This window comes from Sipha flava, unplaced genomic scaffold, assembly GCF_003268045.1.
Source record: "Sipha flava isolate LNK unplaced genomic scaffold, YSA_version1 84_pilon_pilon, whole genome shotgun sequence".
Lineage (NCBI taxonomy): Eukaryota > Metazoa > Arthropoda > Insecta > Hemiptera > Aphididae > Sipha > Sipha flava.
The window spans coordinates 1,770,970-1,789,396 of NW_020273626.1; the positions used below are offsets into that span (position 1 = coordinate 1,770,970).

Consider the following 18,427-nt stretch of genomic DNA (forward strand, 5'->3'; position numbering starts at 1 on the left):
GAGATTTCAGTTGCTGTTTTTGACCTATACAGTAATTATTAATTAAAAAATACATTGACTGATGTATTAAATAGGTACTACACATGTATCTTTATCAAATTGTATGGACATTTTTGTTGTTATAAGTTAAGTGTCGAATATTCGATTCAATAAAAAAGGAAAAAATTAAATATGCATTGTAGCATAATTCATGATCTTTTATATTGGAAATAGTTTGGTATAGCAAAATTACGGATGTCAGTCTTACATGGGAATGACTAAGAACAACTTAAAACAATAATTGTACAATTGTTGTACACCTCTATACATGTCCAAGGTGCTATGCCTATCGTGATTATTTATTTTACCAAGATAATATTTTATTTTAATCATGTTTAAAAATAATGACATCGTTCTAAAAGGAAAATATTATATTTGCTTGATGACTTCTTATTTTGCTACACATTATCTGCTACACATAGTAGTGTATAGTATTACCATACATAACAGTAGTATCAGATTTACATAACATTTCTTTGCTGGAGTTTTCTTTTCGAACAAAAATATATAAGCGCATTTTTCATGTTTTAATTAAAAATAGAATGTATTATTATTTAAACATTTTGTTTTTTCATTTCAAACAATGAGTCGGTAGAAAAAACAAAATATATGTATGTAATAAATTATTTTGCATACCACTAAAAGTAGTTACAAAATAATTTATATTAAAGTTATTTTACATAAGTACTTAAGTTGTAATTATTTCATTTTCAAAGTTTTGTATTGATTCGTAAATTGAGCATATAGTTTACAATAAATATCCGTACCAATAATTTCTAAGAATTAATAACGTGTCATAAAGACATATAGTTTTAAACGTATAAGCTATAATTTAATTATTACATAATTGGAACGAAAGGGACTAAGTGGTAGAATTTGGAATTTTTTATTGTTAACCATAGTCAAATTTATAAATCGCAGAATATTAATATTTTAAATTATTGCGTTCGAAAAACAATACAAATTGAAATTTTTGACTAAATAATAATTATATAGTATAGCATTTTATTCTTATGTTAAAATATATTTTAAATTTAAAATCAATGTTAATATTGTCTAAAACAGCCAATAGAATTTTAAGATGTTTTAAATCTTTGAGCATTATAATTTATAAGTTAAAAATATTAAAATATCGTGAATATTTTACTATAGAAAAGTAAATAAATAATTAGCAAGAAATTAAATTCGTAATTTTTTTAATTTAGTTAATATCCAACTTCTTGTATATGTAACAAAATTGCAAAAACTGATTAGTTAAAAAAAGGTATGTATACCATTTAATACTTCCACTGTTCTTAGTAACTGTATATTGTTTGCTGAAAAACCTAGTGAAAAAAAATGTTAAAATTACTTCTTTAAATTATTAACCATATTCGTTTTAAAATACAAAGCAAAAATGATTTTAAATTTAATATTACAACAAAACATTAGGAAATTTTTTAGTATAAGGGAAAAATTCACGAATACAAAACATACCTACGTAATAAATTATTATAAATCATAAAAACGAGGGGAGACAATTCAGATGCAGAAATTAAGCAAAGCACGATTACATTTGAAAGAATCAATTTACATTATATTCAACAAAATTTCACACAAAACAATTTTATTCATAGTATTTAAATATTTTTAACAACTCTTTTTAACAATTTTGATAGTTTTTGTTGATTTTATTTTTAAACTATTGAGGAATAATAAAAAAAAAAGACTGGTAAAGTACTGTACTTTCACTTGAAAAAAATAGGTAATATATAATATTATGAAAATATACCTAACAATATTACAAAAAAAAAAAAAAAAAAAAACGCAACACATTTACGGCCGAAATCTTAGGTTTTCGCTCGTATAACACTCATAATATTACAAAACTGGTATAATTGTAATGTAAAGAATAATAACGATTTGGGGGACGAACCGATGTCACCGAAAGAACTGATGCAATGAAATCACTTAAAGAATAAATACCAAAAAAAAACGCATTCAACAAGGAATAAAATTCTCAGTCGTAGAGCTTCATGTCAATTTAGGTTATTCGATCCACGCGTTTAATACGAGAAAAATTATTGTTCAGCATCGAAAAACGCAACCCATACAAACACAATGACAGAGGTGGATAGGTAGGTTTTTTGTTACAGGGAAATATTTTAATGGGGCCACCAAAATGAAGAAAAAATTTGTTTTTAAAAAAGGTATTATATTTAATCATCCTAATTTAATTTAAATAATTTAACTATAAAAAACATGATAAATTTCCATGAAAAAATTAATGGTATCAAGGGGGTCATCGACATAATATAGGACGAGGGTCCATAGAGAAAATCCTTTTTTCCCTATGGGCCTATTCACCCCTACTCAACGATTCCAAGATTAATCGTGATACCAGTGATCACCGCTTATAGTGATCACATTCGTTCGAGAGAACTGTGATTATTATAACCGGAAATCACTATAAGCGGCGACTCGAAAATACATTTTTTTACACTAATTGAAAGCGTGCTCCTACTAGTCATAATACAGTATACATCTTCATACTATACAAACAGTACACTGGACGACGGAGGAAAACAAACTAGGTATAAAGTGTAAAAATATCGGTGCTTGTGAGAACAAAAACGGTTTCAAATATGTACGAATGTACAATATGAAGTGTCACTTATTACGTAGGTTACATATGATAAAATTAGCTCGATTAAAGTTCACGATTAAGATAATTGTCATTCGTAATCGTTTTCCATATACACAATAAAAAGTTGATATTATTGTAAATTATACTTATATTTTATATTTCTGATCACAATTACCGAAAACCTGAACATTGTAAGCGACGAAGAATGCACTTATAACGGCTGTTTGTTCCGTTCCTGGCATTTTTGATCACCATAAGCGGCTGATTCTTATAAACAGTGAACACTATAAGCGGCGGCCAACTGTAGTTGTTTCGTAAAACACCACCGAAATGTACTTATCACGCGCCGATAGGGTCGTGGTGAACACACGGCGAAAGAGTTGAATATTCGAAACATTTCCATAAAAAAAAACGCCGGAGGCGAAGAGTCCAGTAGCCGGGGAGTTCTGCGTACCGATCGGCAACGGTTACGGACAGTGCCGGACTAAACATTTGCCGGCCTCTAAAGAAACTAAAATGCTGGGCCCTACAAAATTATTTTTTACATACATCTTTAACATTACTGTTCAAAAATTAAAATAAACAGCTTTAATAATAACTAGGGCTAGGATTTATATGAATTTGCATCTTTTTTTCCTTAAGTCCATATTGATTGGTTTTCGGTACGTCCACAATTTGGCTTATTGTCGATTAAATAGAACTATTTTTATTTTGCATATTTTCGCGTATTTTGAACATAATGCGTATAATTGCATATTTATAGATTTTAGAGAATCTTGTAAATTTTTTTAATTTTTAAACTTAAAATTGTAAGTTCATTTAATTATTTTTAAGTTATTGTTAATTTTAAATGGTATTAATTGAATGAACGTTTATTTTTCGAATCGTCGTAAATATAATACATGCATAATCTTATCTTGGTCGGACGACCGATATAATTATCCACACATTATTTTAAGACGTAATTATTAGAAGTCTGCACGGAGTGACGAGGGTGCAATCGATTTTTCGGCACGTATAATTAAAAAACGCTACGTTCGGCTGTGAAACGAGCCTACAACTATTTTTAGATATAGATATTTTTCAAAGACCAGCTCGGCCTTAAGGAATGTTATATCAGTAAAATTGAATTTTTGTACAAGTATTAAAATTCTGAAAAACCCGGCTTGTATTGGATTTAAAAATGTAAAAGCCCGGCTCGGGGTACGTGTTTTGTTTAAATAAAGCTCGGCTCGGCCTGGACTTAAATTTCATGGGCCTGGCCTATGCAGGTATTTAGTACTTATATTGTAAGACAGTACAGTTTAATTTCATTACTACGACTTATAAATTAATATTTAATGTAATAATAACAAATAGGTAATAATTCTAGAAATAATAAAAATTTGTTTTTGCATATTTTTACATATTTTGATAGATAAAATGCATATTATACAGTTTTTTATTGCATATAAATCCTAACCCTAATAATAACCAACTATTATTAATAAATAAAATCATGTTTATTACATTTTTTCTATTTGCAAGAAAAGTCAATTAAATATTATGTATATTATTTTCGATCATTACCTACTAGACGTAACGCTTACAACTTAATATTGTATTTCAAAATGACTTTTGTCCCGTAAATTCGTAAATAAAATACAAGCGTGATTGAAAAAATGTAAAAAAAATATATAGTTTTCACAGGGCTCCTTAAACGAACGAGGTCCAAAGGCAGGATTATTCCGGCAACGGTTACCGAAAAGTTAGATTAATTATAAATGATAAAAACCGCAATCGTTGTTAATGGTGATCGGAAAAAAATATCGCGAATACGTTATAGTTTCCCGCGCGATCGGTAGAGTACGCGTGCGGTAAGAGCGCGCGCGCCCGCACACACACAACCACACCATGTCCATGAACGACACGCACACGCACAAGTACACTTGGCGTACAATATCATATCCCTCCTCCGCCTCGCCGAACCTGTCAACCGCCCCACTCACCTGTTTGTCGACCCACCGCGCGCACGGCCGTTCGTTTCGCCCGGAGACGACGGCAAACAACCCCCACCATTGAATTGGTGGCGACGACGGCGGCGGCAGCAGCAGCAGCAGCAGCAGCAGCAGCAGGTGGTTTTTTTTGTGTGTCCGTCCGTCGACTACGGCTGACTGCTGAGCAACAGTTTCGTTTGTTCAGTCTTGCTGGTTTCTCGTAGCGTCTACTAGTGTTGTTCATTCGGCTCGCGCGCGCCGCGATGAATACATTTTTATCGTTCCGTCGTATTCGTAATCTCATTCATTTTCGACCGTCAACACTCGAATAAATAGATCTACTCTCGCTTTGAATACGTTTCGATGTGATTTTATTGCTCGCTCAAGTACAGTATAGTTCTTTTTTCAAAAATATTTAATTTCGTCGGTTTTAAAACGACCCGTCCGAACGTCGCTCACCTCTCATATTATTGCGAATAACTAATATCTGTTACACGTGCCGTGCTTGATTATTATTATTATTATTATTATTTTTTTGTTTATTTTAGAAAATAATCTTAACAAACGATTTAGTTCGCCTTTATACATTCGTAATTATACGCAACAATATTTTGTAATTATACGTACATTACATTTATGACTGCTACTGGTCGCCGTGAATCACGCATTCGCTAAAGTTTGGCATTTCACTTAAATATTCACAACGAATCTCATCAGTCGAACATGCGGCGACGGCGACAATAATAATCGTCAAGTATAACCTACCTGTTGTCGATTAATATCGGTTGCCGCAGTACACGGATTTTACCAACAACAGCAGCAGGTGACTGAGCTGAGCTGGTGACATCGCTGGTCGGCAAACCGCGCTGCGGTAAAAAAAAAAAAAGGAATTCGCGACGTCGGCAGAAAGGAAGACAACGACGACGTGCGACCATCATCATACCGAGGTACACACCTTAAATTATACGTCCGTTTCTGCTAGGCGTGATAATATTATTATTATTTGGTTATCGTATTCGGTATCGCGCGTTTTCTCTAAGGGTTTGCAAAGAATATTGTTCTTATTTTCGTAAATCATTTGGGCGTGAGGAACGGGTTAAGGACGTACGTATCGTAGTAGTGCACCGGAATAGTGCGATAGGTGGTTGGCAGATACGACAGCGACCTTTTGTTTTTCTCCGTAACAACGTTGACGTTACGGAGGATAAACATTGAATAACATATTGTTTTTTCGGCGGGTCAGAGCTAACCGTTGAAATAAATAGTTAGCCACGTGATCGAGTGTGATATCGCGGTATCATGTGCGCATAATACGTCAGCGGTAATGAACGAGTGAGTAAGCGAGTTAGACGGTTAGCAATGGTAAGTGAGTAAGCGAACGAGCGAACGATCTAGCCGAAGAGACGGTGACGGTCTGGCAGCGTTTCCGAGAAACGTAATATACTGCCGTCAGCTTGCCGACTCTCATTGCCGACTGGCCGCCGCTTTAAAGTAATCGTAGTAGACTCGTGCGTAGCCGTTGTTGCCGACGACGTCGTAAAAATCACGAGGCGGCCGTCAATGGCGCCGCATATGGTCAACGCGATTTGGCAACGTCGGAAGAAAGTAGGTGGAGGAAGAAAAAATAACATCAAAACATAATACTGACCGTGTTTTTCTGTGCCCACGCGCGTATATCGTTACATATTATATTGGTAGTCCGCTATTATTATTATTATTATTGTTGTTGTTATTATTATTATCTCGCGATGATTATTGTTCGTAAAAGGATCGAGCCGATAGTATGGTGTATGAATACGGATCGACAAAAACGCGTAAGCAATTGTGAGACGTATACGTGCTCTAGTGGGAACTCGGACGATTTGCATAGAAATCGGTTTGAATGCATTTTGCAGTTCGCCATGTGTCGTCGCGCGCGGTGTCATGCCAATTATAGTGTTTTCATTGTCTTTTTTTTCGTTCTTTGTCTTCATTCATTTATCGATTTTTCCTACAGGAATATTATTATCTACGTCGACGAAATCCTGAACGTTTCAATAATAATTATAATAATTAAAATAACCCGATCAGGTAAATCATGTTTTTGGTAGACTCTCGTTCTTTGGTTCGCACACGGTTGCATTAATACAATATTGTAATATAAACATAATTACAAGAGCCTACTTGTACGTCTTTACGCGCTAGATACCCGTTACAAGATGATTAAAAAGATAATGAAATGTAGAACAAATTAGTATGCAAGGTTTGTAATTCTTATATTTTTGTCCTTGATCGTACGGCATTTTTTTTTTCGCTTCCCTCTTAAACCGGGTTTTACCGTTTATTCTCCTACCCCATCACTAAATCGATGGGAATTTTTGGTACTTTTTGCGTTTTAACCGTCCAAATTAAATAGCTAAAAATAAATAAATATCTTTTACATTGCTCTGAATAAACGAATGCTTAAGATAAATTTAACAAATTGATTACATTTTTACACTTAACGACCAACACATGTGTTCGAAATGCTAGATTGCTTAGGCTTAGGGAATTGTTAGGGAATGTTCGGTCCATCTGTAAACTATTAAACGTTTTAAAACCCAATGAAAAACTGCTTTGGATAGGTCACGTATTTTTATATTACTACCTTCGAGTCGACAATCGACCTTTGCTTGTGTCACGTACACTGCGGGGTTTCTGACCGTTTACCAAAAATATCCCTCTTATTTATTAAATCAAACAACCCTATGTTGAATAAAGTATAAACTTCTGTTTAAAAGCACCGTTTATAATATCACTATTTTCAGATCTTAATCAATCAAACCACACACTAAATAGCGAATGCCTTCGCATGTACCTCAACATTTTTAATGTAGTTATAAAAATTGTTCCTTGGAGAGTTGACACACGACATTTAATCGTTTCAAAAATGCTTTGTGCGACGGTTTTTTTGTTGAAAAGAGAAAAAACATTAGGGACAATAAAGGACCAATAAAGGTGCTGAACGCGAAAAATTACATACCGACGATTAACTTGTGGGTCTGCTATTGTGTGTAGTGGTTCTTAAAAACAATTAGGTTTTATATAATGGTACTTTATTATTCGGCGAATCAGTTACTGCATATTTTTCTAAATGTGTGAATGGACCTTGAGTGTTTAAACCATTGTTGTGATGGTTAATATTATTATGTATAGGATGCAGAGGCGTCAGCGGTCGAATGAATTTCATTGTGTGGTTCGAAAATAAACTAACCCTCGTCGACTTTGTTTTTGTTTTTTTTTTAATACCTTAAACCACAGTCAATCTTGTTTCAACAGAATTTATTGAGAGTTAAAAAAGTGTTTCGTTTGCACACTTTTACCGTTGTTTAATACGGATTATGTTTCACGAGAAGTTTTATAAATGTGTGTTGTATATAATATATGGTTTACAATAAAAAAGATGAAACCATATAATATGTGTTTGAAAGAAATACGAAATCAAATCGTTTCAAGTAAAATTATCCCTTCAATACATTCTTACAAATTAACATTTTGTGATGTTAAATATCACTTTAATCTTTAAATTAAATTACATTTTGAATAAACAATAATTTTTATTTATAAAATATCTTAGTGTTTTAAGTATTGGAAGTCTTTGAAGTAAAACATAATTCATTATTTTAGTTTTTAATACGTATAAATTAATGTATACATAATATGTCTAATGCAACGTATAAATATATTTTTTTTTAATTAAAAAATTATTCAAATTTACAGTCAAAACTCAAAATTAATTTAACTATTACTATCATAATTTCCAAAAATATAACATTAATAATAATAATAAAGATAATAATATATTAATTGTATGCTATGTGAACATCAGAATCCGATTTTCATAATTTAAATGGTTATAAATTATAAAAAACATTATATTTATTTTAATATTAGAAAATATATTTTTCTAATGATTTGATAGTTATTAATTTATGCTTTTTTAATACATAAATAGTTTGTATTTAGATATAAAAAAATAAATGCTTAGCCAGGAATATTGTTATACTTGTAATGTACGACCAGTTTCGAATTAAAAATTCATCATCAGTTTCATTAACTAAGTCAATATGAACACTGACTGTTTTTCTTAAGTTAATATATAATCTATTCTTAATTTACTAACTATATTTTTCAGTATTTTTGAACTCAATTTTGTAATGAAGTTTTTTGGACAATTCATGGCATTACAACTTGAATTACATCATATGTGATTTAATTAAATTTGTTGATACCTATGTTAGATGAAAGAAATACGTTGTATAGACTGATTAGAATTGTTCTTATTAATACTTATTAGTTATTGGTTATTACTAGTGGATAAAATTATTATACATATTGATTATTGTTAGGAATTTTAAGTTTTATTATATATTTTTGAAAATGTCCAATAATTATTTATCCAAATCTTTGTATTATTTTAAATTTTCTTTAATATTTTATTGAAAAAATCCGAGTACTATAACAATTAAATTCCATGTTTTAAATTAAATTAAAACAATTTTCATATATTTTATATTCAATGCAACAAAAAATTGTAAATATCAAGAAACACTTGTCGTAGTCCGGAATGTCACGACACGATGCACGATAGAATAGTTATAATGATATATAAAAAAAAATAAAAAAAACACAGCAGCAAAAAGTGGTAATGGCTGGTGGGCCTTATATTATTTTATACGAACACCGAATAATAATTAATAGCGGTGTAACAAATGTACGAACATACGGAACACGCCGAACAATACCAAAAAGAAAAAAAAAGATAAAGAAACAAAAAATTTTTTGAGGACGGTCGTTCGGAAATCATTGGGCCTTTGAGACCCGATTTTCCTGTCGGACATCTGTTGACAATATCTCCGTATATAATGCCAATATCTGATGATGGTGCTGTGCGTAAACTCGGTTGTGATTTTTTTGAAAAGTGATTGGAGGCGGATGGTCGGACTAATTCCCCAGTTTCCTCCGTCGTTTCCCGAAAACGTCGGTTGGTGAGGACATGTGTTGTTCCAGTGGTCCCCCCACAAATCCTGCATGGTCCCGGCGGTTTCCCCCTACGGTTTGGTGGTTGTGTTGGGTCACGGTTTTTCCAACACCCTTTGTTGCGAGGTTCAGGTGGTACGCGGTCTTGTGCACGGGGGCATGTGGTGAACGTTTGCGGGTCCAGGACTCCGGCTATGCGACGCAAATCTCCGAAAGTTTCCGGTCGTTGTAATCGCACATGTATCCGAAATTCGTCGCGCATTAATCCAGCGATTATTCCTACCGTCTGTGATTCCGATAGTCCGGTGTTAACGCGGCGTGCAAGTTGGTTTTTGACCAAAACGAATTCGGTGAGCGGCTGGGTGGCGAGTTGTTTCACTGAAACAATTTCCGCGCGTATTTGGGCCTGAATTTCGGCGTTGTCGAAATTTTCCAAAAATTCCATCCGAAATTCCTCCCAGGATAGATCCAGGATCTTGATGGATATCCACCAATCTCCAGCTATCCTTTTCAGTTGCGGCTCGACCGCCCTTGTCCAACTAGCCGAATGAATATTAGCCTGACCTAATATGGATTCCGCGTTCTCAATAAACCGTACCGGGTCCTCTGCCTTTGTTCCGGAGAACTCGGGAAGAGACGCGCGTGCTGCGCGAAGATCCTCGTACGGAATTAGGACAGAAAGTTCGGGGCTATAGGGTGGACTTGAAAATGTGTGATGTGACCTACTCAGTGGGTGCACGTCCGCAAAGTGTACGGACCGTTCCGCGGGTGCGCGTTCGGTTTGCGTGTCACGGGTAATGTCGTACCATGCGTTAGTAGACCGTTGCGTCCGGTGAACACTTCCGACTTCGCGGTGGTCGTCCCTATGTAGATTGATGTCGGGTACCCGTTCCGTACTATTAAGGCGGAGGCTGGACGGGTGAAACATCGCCTGTCCACCTCGCTGATCCCAGCGCGGGTCCGCTGAAATGTGTGTGTCGGTGGGTGAGTCCGATGGCGGTAACGGTTCGGTGCGCGGGCGTATACCGAGCTCGATTCGCCTGATGCTCTCCGCGACCCGACGGTGGTCGTCGAAGTAACGGGCCAGACACGTTTCGAGGGTCGTAAACTACGATTCGATTTGATTCGGTTTCGAACCGTTATTTACTGTCAGCCGAATCGATTTCCACTGTTCGTGCGCGGCCTGTATGGTACCGGACGCGTATGTGTCTAAATTAGTATCGAGATGGTTCGGCTGCAGTGGAGTATACAAGGGGGGGTGTTTAGTAGATATGACACCCCCCTTGAGTTGTATCATATATTACATTATTATGGTAATATAGGTAAATCGATAATACAATATGAAATATAAAATAATGCACAATACTAATTACATATATACAGGTTAACATTATCGCGATTGCGACAATACGTGACGAAAATTATTCGTTTACGTTTTCGTGCAACACAAAACGTTTAATAATAATAGGTATTGAAGCATCGAATACTGATATTCGAATAGTCAAATATTCGAATAATTTATGGTAAAGCTATCCGTATTCGAATATACATTACATCTCTATTACAGACATTATGAATACATATTAATTAATTAAAATAAAAGTTTTAGTTCGTACGTATTATATATAATATTTAATAATTATAATTAACACCCCCTTTCAGAAAATCATAGCTACGCCACTGTTCGGCTGTATGTTGGACGGTTCGCTATGCGCGGTAATTCTCTAGTAGCGCTTTTCCGGCCACACAGGTCACTGTCCGTATTCGCCTCGGTTCGGGGACTCGCGTAATGTGGGAATCGTACCAATCCGGGCTCAATACCTCTCGTTATAAAATATTCGGCTAGATGAGTCTCGAGATCAGACTTCGCACCGCCGGTGGGTAGCTCGCGCTGTTCACACTCATAACGCAGCTCGGTGATCGTCAACTTATTTAAAAAATTTTCCGACATGTCCAAAAAAATTTTGAATTTGGTGTGAGAAAAACACAAAAAAAATAATTTGACGCGTCTTCCGAAGCGGTACAGTGTGTCCGGCGATGGGTCGACTCTACTGTCGGTAAATCAATACGGTATGAAATATTTGTATGTAATATGAATTATGTGTGTATATATGGTTGAAAGAAAAAAAATTGAAGTCAACATGTCGTGTTTGTAAACACACAATATCACGTTCCGTCCGCGTATCAATTCCGGCACGGCGGCAGCAATTATGATAACCAATATTCCAGCGGCGCGAGTTTCTCTACCGTGGTACGGGTGCGTTATCGGCGGCACGTGTGTAATGTGTCGCGGTCCGGAGACTCGTCCGTATCGCGGTTCCGAAGTCGTTTCGCGGACCGGTAATTAGTTGATGGCGGCGCGATTACGGCGGCACGGTGTGTGTTATTTCGGTAAAGATACGTTCGATATGCCGCGATTCACGCGTGCAGGCTGGCGGGTCGCGGTGTATTTGGGGACGTTAATTTTAATCGTACTTCCTAATATTACTGCGTATGTCACGACTGGTTTTTCGCGCTTGCGTGCTGCGATATCTCCGCTGCTTGTTGGGGACTCGGCGCGCGTCAGCGATATAGACGAATATAGTATCCGGGTTTTTCCCTACCTCGCTATACCTCGTGATATTTTCCTATTTTTACGTAAAGAAAATGAAGCAAAGGGCGATTTACAAACTAGCGAAAAGTATCTTACCTTGCCTTGTCACGTTATTGATCGGGAGGAATTCCTCTGCGGGGAGCCAATTTTGTCGTGGTTCGGAATGTCACGGCACGACGCACGATAGAATAGTTATAATGATATATAAAAAAAAATAAAAAAAACAACGGCAAAAGGTGGTATTGGCTGGTGGGCCTTATATTATTTTATACGAACACCGAATAATAATAATTAATAGCAATGTAACAAATGTTCGAACGTACGGAACACGCCGAACAATACCAAAAAGATAAAAAGAAACAAAAAATGAATATAATGACAATAGATCAAAAAAATGTAGCGATGCGTCTGCGTATATGTCCGTTCGTGTGCACGGTGTTCAAAGAACAACCCGAACGGACCGGTTGGATAGTATTCCGTACGGGCATCGTCACGACCGTTCGCGTCTCCTGTCCATTGATTGATGGGGGGACGGGGTGTCACGGCGGCGTTGCGTGCCGCGGTCTGGTGGTTGATGAGAGAGACATAGGAACGGTCGGCGACAGACGTTTCGATAACGGCTGCCGCACGGGTCCGCGTCACTCTTTTTCCTACATTTTTATGAGTTATAATAACTTTTTGTTTTTATTCTAAATATAGTTTCAGAAATCTTTAGAATCGTTAAATTATTTTAATGCTATTCCTGCGATTTAAGACTGATGGTGCACTCGTTATACAAGTATGTTTTTATAGCATTCTTTTAGTTTAAGAATATTCATGTTGATATTTTCTTTGTTAAAAATGTTTATCATCTTTGATATTCCGCGAACATGCAAAATAACTATGCAATGAATTCTGACAATTGTTATGAAATGTAATTTTGGCGTGAAAGTGGTAATAGATAGTGTCACAAAAATTATTAAAAATCGCATGCTTAACTATTTACTACTTATGTAAGTCAATTTGTTACTATAAATATTAATATTGCAACGAGAAGTCTTATTTTTTTTAATTGGAACTTTTCAGCATAATTATTTAAATATATTACAACATTGTTTATATTATTATTATTTTTGTATTGTTAAGAGAATACTTTCTTGCATAACGTAATGTGTGTCCGTAGTTTATGAATGTATTTTTATATGCACTTACGAAAAAACCGAGATTATCGTTTTCTTTTCTCCCTATTATTATAGTTATCGTTTTGTCCATCTGCGTGTTCAAAATTAATTATTCGAGTACGGCTACTGGTATGAAAAAATAAATTATCATATGGGTTTTGACTTTTGAGTGAGTTGGACGAATTTTTTTTTACTATCGAAAACATATATTTTACATTACAATGATATACGCACTATGAGATAGCTTGGATAACCCGTGGTAGATAAAAATTAATGCTATCCACTGTTCCAGTTAGTTAATCCTTATGTAGCCGTACATGTGGTGAACATAATACTGCTGTCAATGTCAAAACTCGGAAGCCATAACATTAATAATTTTGCTCCCCTTATAGATCTATACCATTGCTGCGCGTAAATAATGAAGGCCTACATCTCATTCATATATATGTATATACCTATAAACACCCACGCATTAAGATTACACCACTAAATGTGTGAGTTTCTGTTTTACAGAAGTCGTGTTGTATATATTTCACGGTGTTCATCGGGATAGAAAAAATCAGTTCGTTTCGGTTGTTTGAATAAGGTTCGGTTATGCAGTACATTTTCCCATCTTCCACAGTGATTATTTTATTAGTTCGGTCAAAATCTTCGCAAGACAGCGGCAATGATACAAGGTTGAAACCGATTTGTTTGTTAAAATATATAAACCGTGCAAATTATTAGTTTGTTACACATCGTGTAATTACATGTTCCAAATAATTCCGATTTTGTACATCAGTACATAATAATTTTTCCGTACAGACCGCACACTTTGTTAGGTGTATGTGATCATGGATTATAATATTTTATTAGATGACGAGTATCTAATCAAGAGAATATCGAATTCGACGAAAGTACGAAAGCGATTTCGAGAATGAGCATATTATTCGGTTGGTAATAATTTTGATAATATCGCCATCACAATAATTGCTCGTTTATCGTATGAAAGTGAGGATTTCTCGGCGTATGATAACCCTTTAATGATATATATATATATATATATATATATAGTATGGTACATAAACGACGATACCGCAACATTAGTGTATGTTGTCTGTCGCGTGAGCGATACGTGGTCAGCAATCCACTCCCGCGGGTTTGGTCGTCGCTCTACGATAGGGGTAAAAAGGTAAAATAATCATAATAATCATTGTCGCCGTTTGGCTATTTTATTTTCGCGCATTTCATGATGCTATTATTATTTTTATTAGATAATAGTATACTGTTGAACTAATTACGAACAACACAAATAACACCAGTGCTGTATGATATCCTCCATTACATAGTTATTAGTGTAATTATTGTACTTAAATTTTATATCAAACGATCGACGGTGTTTATTTGTTTTTATAAAAATTATCGACTTTTATAACAGTATTTTTTTGCTCTATGTTTGTGATCTATCGAAAGGTTTTATTCGTGACAACTCAATTGCACATCTGTGATAACTATCGATGATATACATGGTTTCTAGTTGGTTTATATCATAACGTAAGCTTTTGATTTACTTGGCTATTAATTTTATATTGCAATAAACCATATTTCCATACCGGGAACCATCTACAGAGCAAATATAACATATTCCTGAATTTATTCGACTAGTATTATCGGATTTCACCAAAGGCGTAGCGTGCATGTAAGCACTGTAAGCACTGCTTACACTTGATAAATGAAAAAATAACTTAATATTAATGTTATTATAATAACAAATTACAATTCAAATTAAATCTTTGACTATTTTTTTTTTTAAGTTTCAATAATAATAAAAATAATATATTATATGTTTAGACTATAAGATAACAATTTTGACGAACACAGCCATATTTTGGTCATCGTCGTCAGCCGTTGCGTATGATGGTAGAAAAACTGGAAAATCTATTTTTGTTCTATTTAACACTTGGTATTGATGTGTTATGCCGTCGTGTAACATGTTACTGTTCTGAAACTGCTTACATGAGCTAATAGGCACGACTTACGTTCAATGTCGTAGAGGGAGGCTCGTATTTATATACAATTTGTAAGCACTTATGATTTTGCATACACCACAGTACCAAGTACCAGCCGGTTTATTATTATTTTTATTTCCGATAAGGCGATAATCGGCGGCTGTGGTCTGTGTGCATTTGTGCGATCGCAGTCGCAGTGTTTTGATTTATACGAGTATACGACATACATTATTATTATTTTCGTGTTAGTATGTTATAGAATATAGATCTATAAACAGTGGTGTTTTGGCAAAAAAACTAAAGGGTATACGCGTGTTTAAGGATTTTTAACAATGACTATTGTGTATTCATTAGGACCAAAATTTATCAGATTTTATCACTGAAAAAGACGATCACTTCGCTCGCGAGTATTCAAATCTTTTCTGGATCTTATGTTCACAAGTATAAAATTTAATATAAAAAAAAAAATAAAAATATGTATTAATTTTATCCCATATTATTTTTTGATTTATCTAAATATTTAAAGCTTTTCTGGAAAATTCAATAATTGCCTGATTTTAAAGACAAAAAATATAAATATAATTGTAAAATAAAAGCATAATCATTTAATAGTCAAATAGGTAACTACAAAACATGTAAAATATATACAATTCACTTTAACAGAACCTATACATAATAAAAAGGAATAAATGACAACGGTTAAAATTGATTATAGTTTATCAGCAATGTATCAACATTGATCACTGATAACAATAAGTTGGAGATTACAAATGTTTATATGGAACACCAGCGCATTCTGTTATTAGGAATCCATTACTACTACAATTCTGGCTCCATTTGAGACATTTGAGACATTTTAGGCGTTTCCAATATTTATCATTGCGTGGGCTATCTATGTTTATTTAACAATGGCCACACTATTTAGTATATTCTTGTATAGAAACGTCAACGGCCGCTTGTAGTTATTATAATTTGATACCTAATGAATATAGTTTGACGATAATCGATAGCTATAAATAATTATCAGTTATCAATGTTATTATTAACCTACCGATAACAAATTTTCTAAAAATAAACGTATGTCCTATGGATTTTTTTTCTATTTATGAATTAGGTATACGAGCGTATACCTACGTATTGGTATTACTTTTATAAAGTATACGCTAAATCACTATGATGGTTCACGGGTATATGTTGTATACCCGCGTATACCCTCCAAAACACCACTGTCTATAAAGTATAATTATAATATTGTATGCACTTATTTAATTATTTTACAATGGAAATGGATCTGCCTTCATGTTCTTCAGATGCGAATTTAAATATGAATAATTTTTGTAAATGCATTATTGAACAATTATTAGTAAAATCGTTTGGATCATATACTTTTGTTGAAAAACAGAATATTATAAATAATGGTAGACCAACTCTAAAACTTGTAGATTTAAAAACAAAATGTATAAAAAAAAATTCCGGTATTTTAACTATTCATATTACGATTTAAATAAATGGCCATCTGGTTGTCAAAATACTCAAAAATTATACTGTTGGCCTTGTCTTTTATTTTCACATGAATTCAATGTTTGGTCGAAATATAGTTATGACGATTTGAACAATTTTCATAATTTAAAGCATCGTCATGAACTAAGTCGTTCTCATATTCAATCTTTAATTATTTTATAAACATTTGGTAATGTAAGAATAGAAACATGTCTTAGTGGAGCATATAAAAAAAAGTGTCGAAAAACAAAATGAGCTGTAAAAAATAATAGATATGTTCTAAGTCGATTTATTGATGCGACGTGTTATTTAGCAAAACAAGAGCTTGCTTTCGCGGACATTACAAACAATTAACTCCAGTTTATAGGGGAAATTATATAGAGTTGATAAATTTGATGGGTACACTTGATCCTAAGCTAAGCCGACATCTTGCAACATCTATTGTTTTTTCTGGTCTTTCTGGTGATTTACAAAACGATAAAATTCAATCAATTTCTAACACATTATTAAAAATGATAAAAATTGAAATTATAAGTACAGAATTTGTATCGATAATTATGGATGAAACCACAGACATTGTATCTAAATCTCAGTTATCTACCATTTTACGTTACATGACTGATAAAGGCATATAAGAACGATTTTTAGGATACATAGATGTTAGTTCTGATTGTTCTGCAACTTGTTTATCCGAACAATTATTTTATTATTTACAAGAATATAAATATGAAAATAAACCAGTGGCACAAATGTATGATGGGGCGGCCGTCATGTCCGGACAACATAATGGTTTACAAACACTGGTTCGGTCAAAATGCAAAAATGCAATTTTTGTTCAATGTTATGCACATAAACTTAATTTAATTTTAAAACAATCTATTGATTATATAAAGGAATGTAAGATATTTTTTATTTCTGGACTTTCATAATTTTTTTCAAAATCTACAAAAAAAAGTAGATGCACTTGATCAAGTAGTTAAAAAGAGATTTCCATTTGTCGCTCCAACTTGATGAAATTATAATAGTAGACTCATTGAAATAATGACTGAGTATAAAGAAGAAATTTTAAATCTTATGTATTCAATAGTAGAAAATGGTGACAAATGGGATAGTGAAACATTATTGTGTGCAAGAGGATTTTGTCAAACAATTCAAGATTTTGATTTTAATTTTTTTCTTTTAATATTCGGAAATATTTAACCCCGAGCAACAATTCTTTTTAATATAATGCAAACAAAAATATTTGACGTGTCTTACTGTAACGAAAAATTTTAGATTTCGTTAATCATTTAAAGATGATGAGAAATGATTTCGATAGTACTTAGGAAAAATCGGAACATTATTTAAACTCCGAAATATCATTTAGATCTAAAAAGCAAAAAGTTATCGAAGTTTTTGTGGATAAAAAAACCAAGTCTCGCAGACTCTATTTGGAAATCATAGATACATTGATTGTAAAAACAAATAAAATGTTTTCAGATATTAAATTTTTTTTATTGTTAGATTTTTCAAAATTTAATCAGTATGTTAAACACTTTCCTACTAAT

At 33.6% G+C, this 18,427-nt stretch overlaps 1 protein-coding gene across 2 annotated transcripts in view; it reads left to right on the top strand.

Annotated features, from left to right (window-relative positions):
• Positions 1-4,784: 4,784 nt before the first annotated feature.
• The window catches only part of LOC112693324, a 74,458-nt gene continuing 60,815 nt past the window's right edge, over positions 4,785-18,427 (top strand). For both annotated transcript variants that reach the window (XM_025568314.1, XM_025568313.1), the window contains exon 1: positions 4,785-5,588. The gene's annotated coding sequence lies outside the window, so the exon portion shown is untranslated. The remainder of the gene's footprint in view (positions 5,589-18,427) is intronic.